At 43.7% G+C, this 14,290-nt stretch overlaps 1 protein-coding gene across 4 annotated transcripts in view; it reads left to right on the forward strand.

The window, feature by feature from the left end:
* TEC (tec protein tyrosine kinase) overlaps window positions 1–14,290 on the forward strand; it is a 136,724-nt gene that overhangs the window by 592 nt on the left and 121,842 nt on the right. For 3 of the 4 annotated variants that reach the window (XM_024746658.1, XM_024746661.1, XM_024746660.1), the window contains exon 1: window positions 414–811. The exons of the other annotated variant lie outside the window; for it this stretch is intronic. The gene's annotated coding sequence lies outside the window, so the exon portion shown is untranslated. Of the gene's footprint in view, window positions 1–413; window positions 812–14,290 lie in introns of those variants that run through there. 4 annotated transcript variants of the gene reach the window in all.

Raw genomic sequence — 14,290 nt, forward strand, 5'->3', positions numbered from 1 at the left:
ACGGGGATTTGAATTCTAGCTTTTATATTTATTAGTTGGGTGACACTAGGCAGGTTGTTTTTCTCTGTGCCTCACTTTCACCCTCCATAAAAATGGGAAATTCTGATAACATATACTTCATAGAAATGTTCATACGGGTAATGTACTTGAAAGAGTTCCCGGGATACAGTAAGTTACCTAAGGGCAATTTTCTACCCTACAGTGAATGAAGAAAATGTTACTACAGGACTAGGGAGGCCATGTGACCCGTAAGTGTATCAGATACGCTCTGCTGCTTCAGGTTTGGCAGTGAAAAGACTTACTCTTTTGGTAAAACTCGTTGCTTCGCTCCACCGCACCGCGTCACCCACCTGGTTCGCCACCATTTAGCGGAAGGGGAGGTGCGGTCCCTAATTGCGACAAGAGTCCCCGGTCACCCACAGGTGGCACTGCTCGGGTTCTCATGGGCTGGGGGTGTCCGTGACGTCGCGGGTCAGTTCTCTGGGGTGAGGGGTGAAGGAGGAGACCCAGCACGGCGTCCAGGAACACCAGGGACGTTCCCGCGACTTGCCGGAAACTCCGACTGGGTCGGGGTAGCCTGGAGGCCCATCCGGGCCACTCGGGCCGCCACTCTCAGAACCGCAGCAAACCCGTGCGAACCTGTAGCCGCCGGCCTCGGTGTGTGGGGGCGGAGCCATCGGGGGCCTGCGATCTCTGGGCCGCGCGGGGCGGGACGAGTGGGGGCGGGGCCGGGACGCCAGGCTCGGGACTCCGCGGCGCCGGCCGGTTTCAGCGTCTCCCGGACTCTGCGCAGCCGACGCGCTCCAGCCAGGTAAGGGCGCCGCGGGCCGGCGGGGCGGCCCCGGGACTGCGCCACTCCGGGAGGGAACGGGTGGGGACGAGGATGCGCGCGGCGAGAGGAGGCTTCCACAAGCCCAGAGACGGAGCCTCGTGGAACCAGAAAGGATTTTCTCTCCTCCGCGCCGCCGTGAGTGAGGGTGCGCCACGCCAGGTGAGGACCTGTCCACTGCGGACCACGAAGAGACAGGTGCGCGTCCCGCCGTATCCGCGCCTTCCGGCGGCCGCCTCCGCCTCTCCGCCTCCCGAGGAGCACCCGTCCCTTTTCCTCTTGGGTCCCTGGACGCGGGCCGTCCCGCAGCAAGTTAAACGTTGGGCTCACTTCCCAGCTGCCCCGCGGGAAGTTGATTCCTCCTCTCTGCTTGGGCGGCGGCGCAGTCTTGATTGAAAGTTGGCAGCATCTACAGAGATTTTCCACAGTTGCACGTGTGTGAGCGTCTCGCCCCACCAGCCTCACATTTTTAGTCTAGGAAATTGTGTTTGAATCTTGATAACAGGGATTCGGTGAATACTTGTGTTGGGAAAACTAGGGCCTTGCCTTGGGGGTGTGCGCTTTCCCTTGGATCCTAAATTTCCTTTTGATTTGATTTTTTGGTTTTGTTTTCATGGAAGAATAACACGTTGCTGTGTATCAGGTTCGGAAACAATCTCATCTATTGCCATTCTTTGGAAACAGGAAGATTTGATTCGAAGGGTAGATCTCATTGTTAAGTTGGAACAACAGGATGACTGGTGGCCAAGTGGGTTTGAAGCTTATAGTTAAGTGTTTTGAGCATATACCCTGTGTTTTTTCAGTGAGGGCCCATTTTTTCCTCTTAGGAAATTCTGAGAATTTACTTGCTTCTAGATGATTCTCCCCTGAAGAGCTGGAGAGGAGAAAACAGCCCCAACAAACCAGTGGGTTTCCCAAATAAGTTTAGGATTTAGCAGGTTGGTTTGTGATGCTGGTAGCTCAGCTGGCGAGAATCACATGTAGTATGGAGTGTCATGATTTATATGGAGAAAAGAAAAGTGTGTATAATATTCTTATTATGTATTTGAAAATACTTTTTTGGTTTAGGTACATTTTCATTGTTTAGGAAAAACTTATACTTTCCCAATACTCCAATTAATCTGATCCATATATTCTGTTGTCAGCTCTAGGCGCTTACTGCATTGTGTTTATGTTAATGATCTGGATTCTTCCTGGAGGTTGTGTACATTTTGGTTTGTAGAACTGTATAGGGCAAGTGTTGCAAACACATGCGGATCCTTGCAGTGCTCCACCACACATGGGTCCTTGAACTAGAATTTTCACACCTTTACAGATAGGAAAAAATATAGAATATTAATATATGCTTTAGCACTGTCAACCTGTTTACCTACTTATTCTGTATGAAGATAGTCATCTTGGGACTTCCCTGGTGGTGCAGTGGTTAAGAATCCACCTGCCAATGCAGGGGACACGGGTTCGAGCCCTGGTCTGGGAGGATCCCACATGCTGCGGAGCAACCACACCTGTGCGCCACAACTACTGAGCCTGTGCTCTAGAGCCCGTGAGCCACAACTACTGAGCCCACGTGCTGCATCTACTGAAGCCCATGTGCCTAGAGCCCGTGCACCGCAACTAGAGAAGCCACCGCAATGAGAAGCCCGCGCACCGCAACAAAGAGTAGCCCCGCTCGCCGCAACTAGAGAAAGCCCGTGCGCAGCAACGAAGACCCAACACAGCCAAAAATAAATAAAAAATTTAAAAAAATTCATCTTGTTTTCTCAGCAGCTGGTTACTCAAGGGCAGGGGCTGTGTTTTATCAAGTCAGAATGAAGCTCAGAGAATGGCAACCTTTGCTCCCTAAGTTGACCCTCGACAGCATGACTGCTGGGGTTGTGGGTAGTGTCTGGCCACTTTTTGCTTTTGGGGAAGAATTGCTGGTCTCTCTGCCTTCCTCTGTGTATGCAGAGTGCTGGCATCCTGGGCCTTGGGCCTCCAGGCACACCTCTGTCTACAGGTTCCTCCAGGTTGACCTGGTTGGTGCCTCCCTTCCCCAGCCCAGCTCTTCCAGCTCCTTGGTTTTCACCCCACTCCACCCCTTCATGGGATCCCCCTCCTAGGGAGAATCATCTTATTGTTCAGGGCAGGGAGACTTGGTCCACAGAGTTGACAGGGCTGTTGATCCTCAGCCTGTTGCATAGATGCTCAGCTAAGTATCTGTTGATGACAGTGTCACTTGCTTCAGAGCCCTTACTGTGCTCTCCTATTATCCAGTCTACACAGGCAAAGTGGAGTAACTGAAGTTGAACCCAGATCAACCGCTGTGGAGGCTAGCTGCCTTGGTTGTATTAGGGTCATAAATTGGGTATTGGAGTCTGTTAGAAAGGAGTGAAATTGGTCCATGGTCACTGCCAGTTCTAAAATTACCCTGTCCCAGGTGATTATGCTGTGAGAATAGCTTTGTTAAAAAGAACCCCAGAAGAGAGAAGCTTAGTAGTTGGCTTCACCTCCAAACTTGCCTCCACCTGGGCTTGCCTTTGCATCTCTGCCCTAGCTCAACCTGTCCTTCCTTGGATTGGATTATAACTATTAACTTTCCCACTATATTTGACAGCTCAGAGCTCAGATGATCACAGCTACATGGTGTAGATGTAGAAAATGACATTTTCTTTTCTTTTTATATTATTATTTATTTATTTTTGGTTGCATCGGGTCTTAGTTGTGGCATGCGGGATCTTCCTTGCGGCGTGTGGGCTTCTCTCTAGTTGTGCGCAAGCTCCAGGGCGCTTGGGCTCTGTAGTTGTGGCATGCGGGTTCCAGAGCACGTGGGCTGTGTAGCTTGTGGCACACGAGCTCAGTAGTTGTGGCATGTGGGCTTAGTTGTCCCGCGGCATGTGGGATCTTAGTTCCCTGACCAGGGATCGACCTCCAGTCCCCTGCATTGGAAGGTGGATTCTTTACCACTGGACCACCTGGGAAGTCCCTGACTTTTTTTTGTTTGTTTAGGGAAAACAAGGATGGAATTTTCCCAAATTGTTATTAGGGAAACAAAGCAAAAGCAAAAAAAAAAAAAAAGCATAGAAGTCAATATGATTTTTGTTTTGTTCTTTTCTTCTTTTTTCTTGTTTTAGTTTTAAACCTTTAATCCAAGTTGCATTTTCCCTCTCCAGAACCAAACACTTGTGATTCTTCGAGTTGGTTATTTTGGTATTTATTGCTTGTAAGTGATACTCGTAATTTTTCAGTTGGAAGCATTATCTGTTGACTTCCTGCTGTGGAAGGTGATGACTTGGCTCTCTTTTTTCTTCTAACCCCCAGCCTAACCACAGCTTCCCTATTTTCCCATCCTTGTAATAGTTAAACAGTAATTTTGGTTAGATTAACATTCATAGTCAAGCCAAGCACAACTTTTTCTTTTTCTTGGAGTCAGTAATTGCTTTGTTTGTTCACTGGCTTAGTTTTTTATGTACTCATCATTAATTCAACCGAAAACTTTTGACCAGTTTTCTAATTCTTACCTCAGATGAGTCAGGTATTCTGTCAATTCCATTTTCCCCAAAGAAACTGTCCCTGAGCCTCCTGGCTTGCTCTAGTCTGGACTGGTTGCCCTCTACACATGGGGCACAGATGTCACCCTGAGGACCTCCCTTTGTCATCCTGGGGGGGGGATCCCCATCATTTCTCTCTGTATTGGATCTCCTGTTACCTGTAGTACATGCCTTTCTCTTTCTTTCTTGTAGACTCCTTTTTTTTTGGTATAGCCCCATTCTGAAGGAATTTTCTGGTAAAGGATGCACAGGATGTCTGCTTTCCTTCCTATTTATTTTATCTATTCATATTTTGTCTATTCATTTTTCTTTTTAAAAAAATCATCCTTGTTTTTGTTTGTTTATTTATTTATTTATTGCTGCATCGGGTCTTAGTTGTGGCACATGGGATTTTTCGTTGTGGCATGCGGGTTTCTCTCTAGTTGTGGAGGTTGGGCTTCTCTAGTTGTGATGCGTGGGCTCCAGAGTGTGTAGGCTCTGTAGTTTGCAGCACGTGGGCTCTCTAGCTGTGTCTTGTGGGCTTAGTTGCCCTGTGGCATGTGGGACCTTAGTTCCCCGACCAAGGATCAAAACTGCATCCTCTGAATTGGAAGACGGATTCTTAACCACTGGACCACCAGGGAAGTCCCTCATTTTTCAGTAAGTGCCTGAAAATATCTTTTTTCCACAACAATTGATAGTTTGTCTGAGTGTAGACTTACAGGATGGAAATTTTGAAGGCGTTGTTCCATCACCTTCTAGCTTGTGGTGTTGCTGTTGAGAAATTCAGAATTGTTCTGATTGCCTGTAACCTGTCTACAGGTTACAAACCTGCTGTGTCATCTGTGGAAGTTTGTAGAATTTTCTCTTGGCCTCCACAATCTTGGAGTTTTCATGGTGTGTGCTGTGGTATGGATCTCTTTTCATCCATTGTGCTGGGTTCTTTCAATCCAGAAATCTACATCTTTCAGTTTGGGAAATTTTCTTGAGTTATCTCATTGAAAATTTCCTCCTCTCTATTTTGTGATGTCTCTTTCAGAAACTTATTGTTCAGATTCTAGATATTTTGGGCTGGATACTAGATATTTTCTTACCTGGAAAGTTTTCTCCTTCCTGCATAGACTCAGTTTCCCCAAGTTGCTATTGTCTGTTTATTTGTTTAGGTCTCTACATTTCATGTTAGAGGCTTTCCTTGTATTTCTGATACCCTAGGCTGTCTACTCACATCTGAGTGGGGGATTAAAAAGCTTGTTGGCTGGGAACTTAACTGTTGGGTGATTTGGCTGAGTCTTTTATTTGGGGAAATTTTGATGTTAGTACCTCTTGGGCTGGTGAGAGTCCTCAGAAAAAGCTCTTCCAATCTTTTTCCTGGGCGGTGGGAAGAGTCTGGCTGCCAGTGATCTGGGAACGAGGTGGAGAAGAAGGCTGAATGTCTCAGCATCTGCATGTTATATAACCTCTCCACAGTATTTCCAGTAAAACACCTGAGCTGTGCCTGACATACTCCAATCCAGAGACTTTCTCTTTTTCACCCTCTCTGGGGTAGTTATATGTTCATGTAATTCCTCTCGGGGAGGGGATAGGGAAGAAACTCCAGGTGTTTTTGCTGGGGTAGAGAAGGGGCCATCACCTAACTGCTCAGAGTGGCTGGAGGGACCTGAGAGATCCAGGTGCTTTCCAAGGAGGCTTTCCATTTTTATTTTATTTTAGATCAGCCCCCGTCCCCCCACTCCCCACAAAGGGTCCAATTGCCTTTAATTATTTAGCATTTTGAGATTCCATGGTATAAATCAGGTTGTTTCTTGGCTTCCCCTCACCCCACCTAAATGTTTTTACTGTTGTCTCTTCTTTCATTCTCCCCATCCTTGTGGGTTTATCCCTTTACTGTCATTTTATTGGGCTTTCAGGAGGGAGAGAAAGTAGAGAGTTTTGTTTCATTTTGTTCATTACTACTCCTGAGTGCCTGGAGTGTAGCTTTCTTTTATTTATTTATTTATTTTTTTGGGTACGCGGGCCTCTCACTCTTCTGGCCTCTCCCGTTGCGGAGCACAGGCTCCGGACACACAGGCTCCGGACGCACAGGCCCAGCGGCCATGGCTCACGGGCCCAGCCGCTCCGCGGCATGTGGGATCCTCCCAGACCGGGGCACGAACCCGCGTCTCCTGCATCAGCAGGCGGACTCCCAACCACTGCACCACCAGGGAAGAAGCCCTGATTGTCTTGATTTTTATGGCAAAGAAGAGTGGGTTTGGAAGAGGGAGGGAGGTGTGTGCGGATTAGTTTTCTAGTCTGCTAAGTGTTACGTTTCTAAAAGAAGATGTCTTTGGATTTCAGCAATATTAGATATATTTTTCCTTTCGTAACTACATGCCATTTATTTTTTAAGGTTGAGAGTTTTGGAAATGCTTAGCTATAGAGTATAAAAATGAAAGACTTTAAATTGTCATATACTACATGAAATGCTTATAAAGTAGAACTCCTCCTCAAATATCCTACTCCCTCTACCTTTAATTTTTTTGAAGTTCTAGCCTGATTTAACGGGGAAAACTTTTCATGTCTTCTCTTTATCCTGAAAAGAGTTCCAGCAGTGTCTTTCTGTTAGGTATTTCCTTCGAAACTCTGATGTCCTCATGTATCTCCCAGTATTAGGTTTCAACCACAACTTGTGAGAGCTCCACATGACTACCCCCAAAAATAAATCGTGGGTTTTTTTCCCTGCAAAGTAGTGATTTCAAAGTTTATTTTTCTGCAAATATAATTTAAGCATGCAGTAAAGTTAGTTTTTACCATTGGGGTTATTTTTGTTTCACAGAAGGCAGTTGGCTTTCTTTTTTATTTTCCTGCTTTGAGTGCTAAAAATGCTTGATCCTTTAACCATGTAGAGAAACAGAAATACAATTTAACTGAGTTATGAATGCTGTTATATATGTAAATTTATGAATGCTTTTTACTTTTCTTCTTTTTTAAGTATTGTCAACTTATTTGTCACATATTTAAACCAGTTATAGAAGCACTGCATTAAAGAATTCTTGTTCATAGGTTCTGGAATCATAGCTGAAGGCTTTTGGGGCTCAGAGGTGGTGATGCAACCCCCTTTCCTCCCCCAGACAAAGGATAGAACTCTGCCTGCCACTGTGATTCCCCAGCTCTCAGTGTGCTCTTTGGACTCTCCCTGCCATCATTAAAAAAAAAAAAAAGTCATTTTATAGAAATTTATTCATTGTTAAAAAATTGAAACAATATTGAAGCTTATAAAAAAGAGATTAAAAATGACCCCAAAACTATTCCAGAGAGACTCTTGGTGAACCCCCTCTCCATCATCTTTATCATCATTTGACTTTCTACAAATCTTTAGCACCTTTCTAGAAGATAATTAACCTAAGGAGCATTGTGTGCAACCGTTTATGTAACTCCAAATTCTATAATCTTTATATAAATATATGTATATGTATATATGTATATATATACACATATTACACATACACACACACATATATACACACACACACTTTTTGAGGTTATAATTAGCTCAGGCATAATGTTCTTTGGTAACAATATTCCAAATAGACATTTTCTTATAAGAAAAATTGCCATTTTTAATAGCTTGGTAACAGTCTTTCATGTTAATATACAATGGTATTTTGAACCACTCCCCAGTTGTTGGACATATGTTTTTTTGTTTGTTTGTTTTTGTTTTTAAGTAAGTAGTGTTGTTATATGTTTTTCCCTTTTGGGGATTGTTTCCTTGGGAAATATTTTTCAAAATACCACTCTGGGATTAAAGGATTTCTTGTTTCTGTTAATCAATGTCAGAAGGACACAAAATAATAATTTGAAAAAACTCACTGGCTATATAAAGTTATATAAAGTTTCCATTACCTCTTTTTTGACCTTTTGGATCTACAGTATCTCCTTTGTGTGAAGACATAAGGTTTATTGGGAGTTACTGAGGCCATGCCATGTATCTGACCAGTTGTAGGTTAGATAATAAAGCCCGAGTAACCTGACAGGTTCATTTGCAGAGGCTGTGTTCTTTTGATAAATGTCTATAGCCTCATTTTATTTTGTTGGATGTGTGATAGGGAAAGTTTCCAGGGATCAGTAACAAAACGTGGAGAAATTGTTATGGTATCTGTGAAACTACATTTGTCCTTAGTACCTGGTCTAGGGTTCATGACCCTTTCTGTAAGCGGGGGAAGGCATTATATGTTCAGTAGGGAATTACAACTCTCCCACCATTTCCCCATTCCTGGACTGCATGAGAAAGTAGGAGGGACAGGGCAACCAGTAACTGGAGAGAATTTTGCAATAATATAGTAGTTCTTGATAAAGAGCTAGAGCAGAGTGAAATTCCTATTCAGGTTTTTCCCCTGACATCTTTCTGACTAATGTTTAAAGCCTGGGCTAGATTTTTAAGTTAGCTATTAAATGGTATTGTGTTCCCATGCCTTAGGTTTTCCATCTATTAAACAAAGCATAATAACACACCTAATTAACAGTCCACTTCAGAACGATTCATGGCCTAATGCTTGTAAAGGACTTTGAGCTTTTCCTAGAGTGTTTTATATACATTCATGAGTAATGAGATGGCTTGCTCTATTTAGCAAAGGGCATCTATATTATGCCCATTTTATAGATGAGAAAAGTGAGCCTCACAGAGGATAATGGCTTCTTGAGAATCAGACGGTAGATTTAATGTAATGTCTGTGGAATTTTTCTTGGACTTTGTGGAACAAGTGGAATCTAAAATAAATTCTGCACAAGTGTATTTGTTGGGAAAGTGGATTTTACAGTTTTTAAACAGATAAAACCTTTTGGGGGGCTAGGTTACTCCTTTGTAAGGAGGAATCATGTTTGACAAATTCACTAGAGTTCTTGAAGAACTTTAAATGATTATGGAAGTTAGGGATAATCTGTGATTTTCCAAGTGTTTTTGAAAAGACTCCACACAAAAGCTATTAAATAAATTGAGTCAGTGGGAGGCTGGGAGAAATGTTTTTAAAAGTCAGGAATAGGGGCTTCCCTGGTGGCGCAGTGGTTGAGAGTCCGCCTGCCGATGCAGGGGACATGGGTTTGTGCCCCGGTCCAGGAAGATCCCACATGCCGCGGAGTGGCTAGGCCCGTGAGCCGTGGCTGCTGGGCCTGCGCGTCCAGAGCCTGTGCTCCGCAACGGGAGAGGCCACAACGGTGAGAGGCCCGCATACCGCAAAAAAAAAAAAAAAAAAAAGAAATAGGGAGGGTTTGGAAGACAGAACAAAGGTTAAGCATAGATGGACATTTCTCAGGTTACAAACGTGAGTAAACTATTTTTAAAATAAAACATGTAGAAGAGGGAGTACACAGTGTAAACTCCAAGTTTACAGTCAACAGGAACCTTTTGGGACATTAAAAAGCCAAATTGCTGGTCTCAAGTTTATGCAAAATGGCAGGGAAGAGGTAAAGAATGCATTTAGGTAAAATGAGTCCATCTGTACATGCAGATGGACGTTCTGGTTTTTACTCAAGAAAGAGATTCAGATATTACTGTAAACTCTTAACTGAAGACATTGATTCAGTGTAGGATTTGGAACAAAAAAGCTAGTTAAATCTTAGCTGTTGTTACACACAATTCAGAAATACCACCTTACCCATTTTCATAATCCTTTAGCATCTAAGATAGTTTCATCAATGTACCTTAAAAACATAATGCACTTAGAAAAAAGCCAACATATTAATCAAAGCATAGAGGATTGAGTAAAGTAGACTCCTGTCCAACTCTTTGGTCTAGAAAGATAAATGCTGAGGAGACATGTGGACAGGGTGTGCCCTCTTATACCATGGCAACCTGAGCATGGTACAGGGAGACCATTCATTTGCACCTTCTTTATTCCCAAATAATGCCCCAGTGGCCCCCAATAGTTAGTTGAGCACATAAATGTGCTAGGCTCCATGCTAAACCTTTTACATTGGATTATCTCATTTAATCCTCCCAACAACCCTATAAAGTGGGCAAAATTATTTTAAGCATTTTACAGATGAGGAGCCTGAAGCCCAGGGAGATTCAGGGGAATTTGGTTAGATGGTGGAGCTAGAGTTCAGAACAATACAGTCCGACTCCAGAGTGTACTCTGATAGCTCTCCTGAGCTATCCACACTGAACTACCCTCTTCCCCTCTCCTTCTGTTATTTTCCTTCCTGGTCAACAGAGTTGGACAACCTAGAAGAAAACATAAAGGTCTGCTTCAAACAAAACCAAAAACAACCAGTTCTTCTGGGTATCATTCCATGCTTCTTAGTACTATAGATCCTAAGGTTTCTTTAGAGCAGCACTGGTGAATAGAAATATTCTGTGAGCCAGACATACAATTTAAAAGTTTCTAGTTGCCACATTAAAAAAAAGCAAAACGCAACAAGTGAAATTAATCGTAATAGTATTTTTTGTGTAGCCCAACATTTTTTTTGCGGTACGCGGGCCTCTCACCGTTGTGGCCTCTCCCGTTGCGGAGCACAGGCTCCGGATGCGCAGGCTCAGCGGCCATGGCTCACTGGCGCAGCTGCTCCGCGGCATGTGGGATCTTCCCGGACCGGGGCACGAACCCGTGTCCCCTGCACCGGCAGGCAGACTCTCAACCACTGCACCACCAGGGAAGCCCTGTAGCCCAATATTTAAAAAATATTATAATTTCACCATGTAATCATATAAAAATTATTAATGAGATACCAGAAACAACTCAGGAGCTTGATATGCGCAATACGATATAGTACAATACATTGCAATACAATGCAATTCAATAGAATGTCTTATGCACTGCAGTGGATAAAGTAAAATGTAGTCCAACCAAACAAAGTTAATGGAAACATATTTACACCACTTCAGTTTTACATTTTAAATTGAAATTAATTAAAATGAAATAAAATAAAAAAAAATTAGTCCTCAGTTTTACTAGCCACATATCAAATGCTTAATAGCTATTTGTGGAGAGTGGCTACCATATTGAATGGAGTAGCTCCATAGCAAAAGTTATTCTCTGTCTCCACAGGCCTGGGGACTCCCAGATTCTCCATCCCCACCCTATCCCTTGACCCCTCTCAGCCCCCATGTCATATTCTCTGCCTACCATGTACAGTTGTGCAGGTTATACACTGCAAAACTCTGGGATATGTCATTTACATGGAAGATCTAGTAGATTTGTTTACTGTGAATTTTTTGGAAGATGGAAGTAAACTTTCTAAAGGAAGAGACACTTTTTCCTAGTTCATGCAAAGGCATTTTTTTTTGAGGAGGGGAGACTGTGACTGTAGTTCTTTTATACCTTCCTAGCATTCCAGCAGTTGGCCCCAGGCATCATTCTTATGTATGCTCAGCACTTTTCCAGTGCCCACAGCCTATGGCTGAAAGTAAGGAAGCAGCTTCAGTCAACTTCTCCTCCCCGCAAAATAATGTCATGAAGCCATAGTCATTTTTCATGGTAGGTTATCTTGGAGCCATGTGTCTTATTCATAATTGTATCCACAGTGCCTGGCACATAATAGGTGCTCAATACATTTATTGATTTTAATTGTCATCTTAGAGTTCATTCAGGGACCCTGTATTGTATCCTGAGTTGCCCTTAATGAATCTTGACCCAGGGATGATTTATCCAAGTGCTGACTTGGCTCTCTCTTTCACCGAGTCACAGCTCACTCTTCAAGCTCACCCTTGTTCTAAATAATAATTGTCATGATTGTTATTATTACTAATAATAGCTACCATTTACTGATCACTTTATGTCAAGCATTGTGCTTAGCAGTTTATGTGCATTATATCATTTAATCTTTCCAAACAGCTCTAGAAGGTAGGTACTATTCTATTTTATAAGGAGGAAACTGAGGTGCTGAGAAATTAAGTAATTTACCTGAGGTCACCCAGCTAGTAAGTGTCAGAGCTAAAGTTTAAAACCAGTTCTGTCTGACTTCAAAGCCCTTCTGTGCTTAAGCAGCAAGACTGGGCTTCTTTTTTGGTATCTGGCGCCTGACTGACAAGTGACCACACTGTCTATAGTAGACTTATTATTTGTTTGCCCAGACTTCCTTCCTCTGGGGAACATCTCTGTCCACAATCTATGTGGTTTGGGTGGGGTTGACACCAATGCCAGGGATGGTCATGTGACTCAGCTTTGGCCAATCTGAGAAGTGCCTTGTCCATCTGACCAAGTGATTGGTTCAGGGGTGAGCACATGACCCAGGCTTACTCAGTCAGGCTCCTTTTCTGCTCCAGTTTAGGAGAGGAGTCATTCTTTTCCTCTGGGAGTTTTTGGCTGCTGGAGTGATATAGCATAGAGCTCCTGGTGGCTATCTTTCTACTACATGGAGGAAGTTATGTGAAGTAGGACAGAATGAATGAGGCTGGCATGCAGTGAGAAGTAGCACTGAGTGGTGGTGAGAGCACAGACAGCATCATTTGAACCCCAGGATTCAGATGTTTCTGAAGCTTCCGGGACTTCTTGGTTATATGAGTTAATACATTCCTTTTGCTGCTGTTGTGTACCTAAATCTAATTATTTGCAATTGAAAACCCTGCCTAATAGACAGACTTTTCAGAAGATATTTTTGTCTTGCATTCCTCATTGCCATTCTCTGTCTACCCTTTGGATGAGCTCACTACATCTTGGGCCTTGGTGCCTACTGTTGTCTGCCCCATGCCTGGAGATCTTTGATCCCTGTAAACTCTGTACATGTTCAGCTTGCTTCTTCCCTTTCTGGTCTGTGAGCCCTGTCCTAGTGAAGGGAGATACCACACCCAACCGAATCCCTCCCTGATACTCCCCCCAACCCGCTACCCCCATGGCACAGCCAACCCACAGGGATAAGGATTGTGCCATGAGTGGAACACTAGGGAAATCTGTTCTTTGCAGACATTAGAAAAATTACTCATCAGTGTACTTTTGAATGTTGATCAAAGACTGTTGACTTCTTAACTCATCTGGCCCCTGACACTGTCTGGGATCTCAGCCAGTTTAGGCTAAGGCATTGCCTCTTATCCCCAGTTTCCTTGGCTCCCAGCCTTTCTGATCAGCTGTCTACTTATGTACTCTCAACTGCCCTGTGATTCTGAGCTTCCATCCTTCTACTGGCTTCCTTCCCAAATCTTTCCGGTGGCCCTCTGAGGGCATTGTTCCATTGTGAATCAACATTCCCACACCCCAGCCGTCTCACAGAGTGAAAACACTCCCGTTTCTGCAGCTCTCTCTGCTGTAGCCTTCTCGTGGCTTCCCTTTGCTGCTTCCAGGTCTTACCAAAACCCTTTCTCCTTTAGCGTTCAAGCCATTCATGCAAATACCCTTCTGGTTTCTCCTTTTGTCACCAACCTCTTGGTCATTCTGCTTGATAGACTCACCTGGTTCGTGGTCTTCTCTTCCAGCTCTGCCATCTCTGCATTCATATGTACAACTAACTTCCTGTGTCTGTGGTAAGTTGTGCAGTAGCCTTGAGGTAGTTAAAAGGAGTAGCTAATTGTGGCCAGAGTGGGATATAAGGGAGACTTCATAAAAGAGATTACCTATGATTGGGACCTTAGAAAATGAGTAGGATTTCAACAGGTGCTCTTCTAGACAGAGAGAACAACTCAGACAAAGGCATGGGAATGTGAAAACGTTTAGTTGCTTGAGCTCTTAGAAATAAATGGTAGGATGGGAAGAGGGAACCCAGATGGGATTTGACATGATTATATGTACTTAAGATTAAGGAATAACCCTAAGGAGGATCCAGTGTGGAGAATGCAAGCGAAGGACCAGCCTTTATTATTTTTTATTTATAATTTTTAAAAAAAATTAATTGTTTTATTTTTGGCTGTGCTGGGTCTTTGTTGCTGCACGTGGGCTTTCTCTAGTTGCAGCGAGTGGGGGTTACTCTTCGTTGTGGTGCGCGGGCTTCTCATTGCAGTGGCTTCTCTTGTTGCGGAGCACGGGCTCTAGGTGCGTGGGCTCAGTAGTTGTGG

Source organism: Neophocaena asiaeorientalis, unplaced genomic scaffold (genome assembly GCF_003031525.2).
Source record: "Neophocaena asiaeorientalis asiaeorientalis breed wild unplaced genomic scaffold, Neophocaena_asiaeorientalis_V1.1 scaffold19, whole genome shotgun sequence".
NCBI classification, from domain to species: Eukaryota; Metazoa; Chordata; class Mammalia; order Artiodactyla; family Phocoenidae; genus Neophocaena; species Neophocaena asiaeorientalis.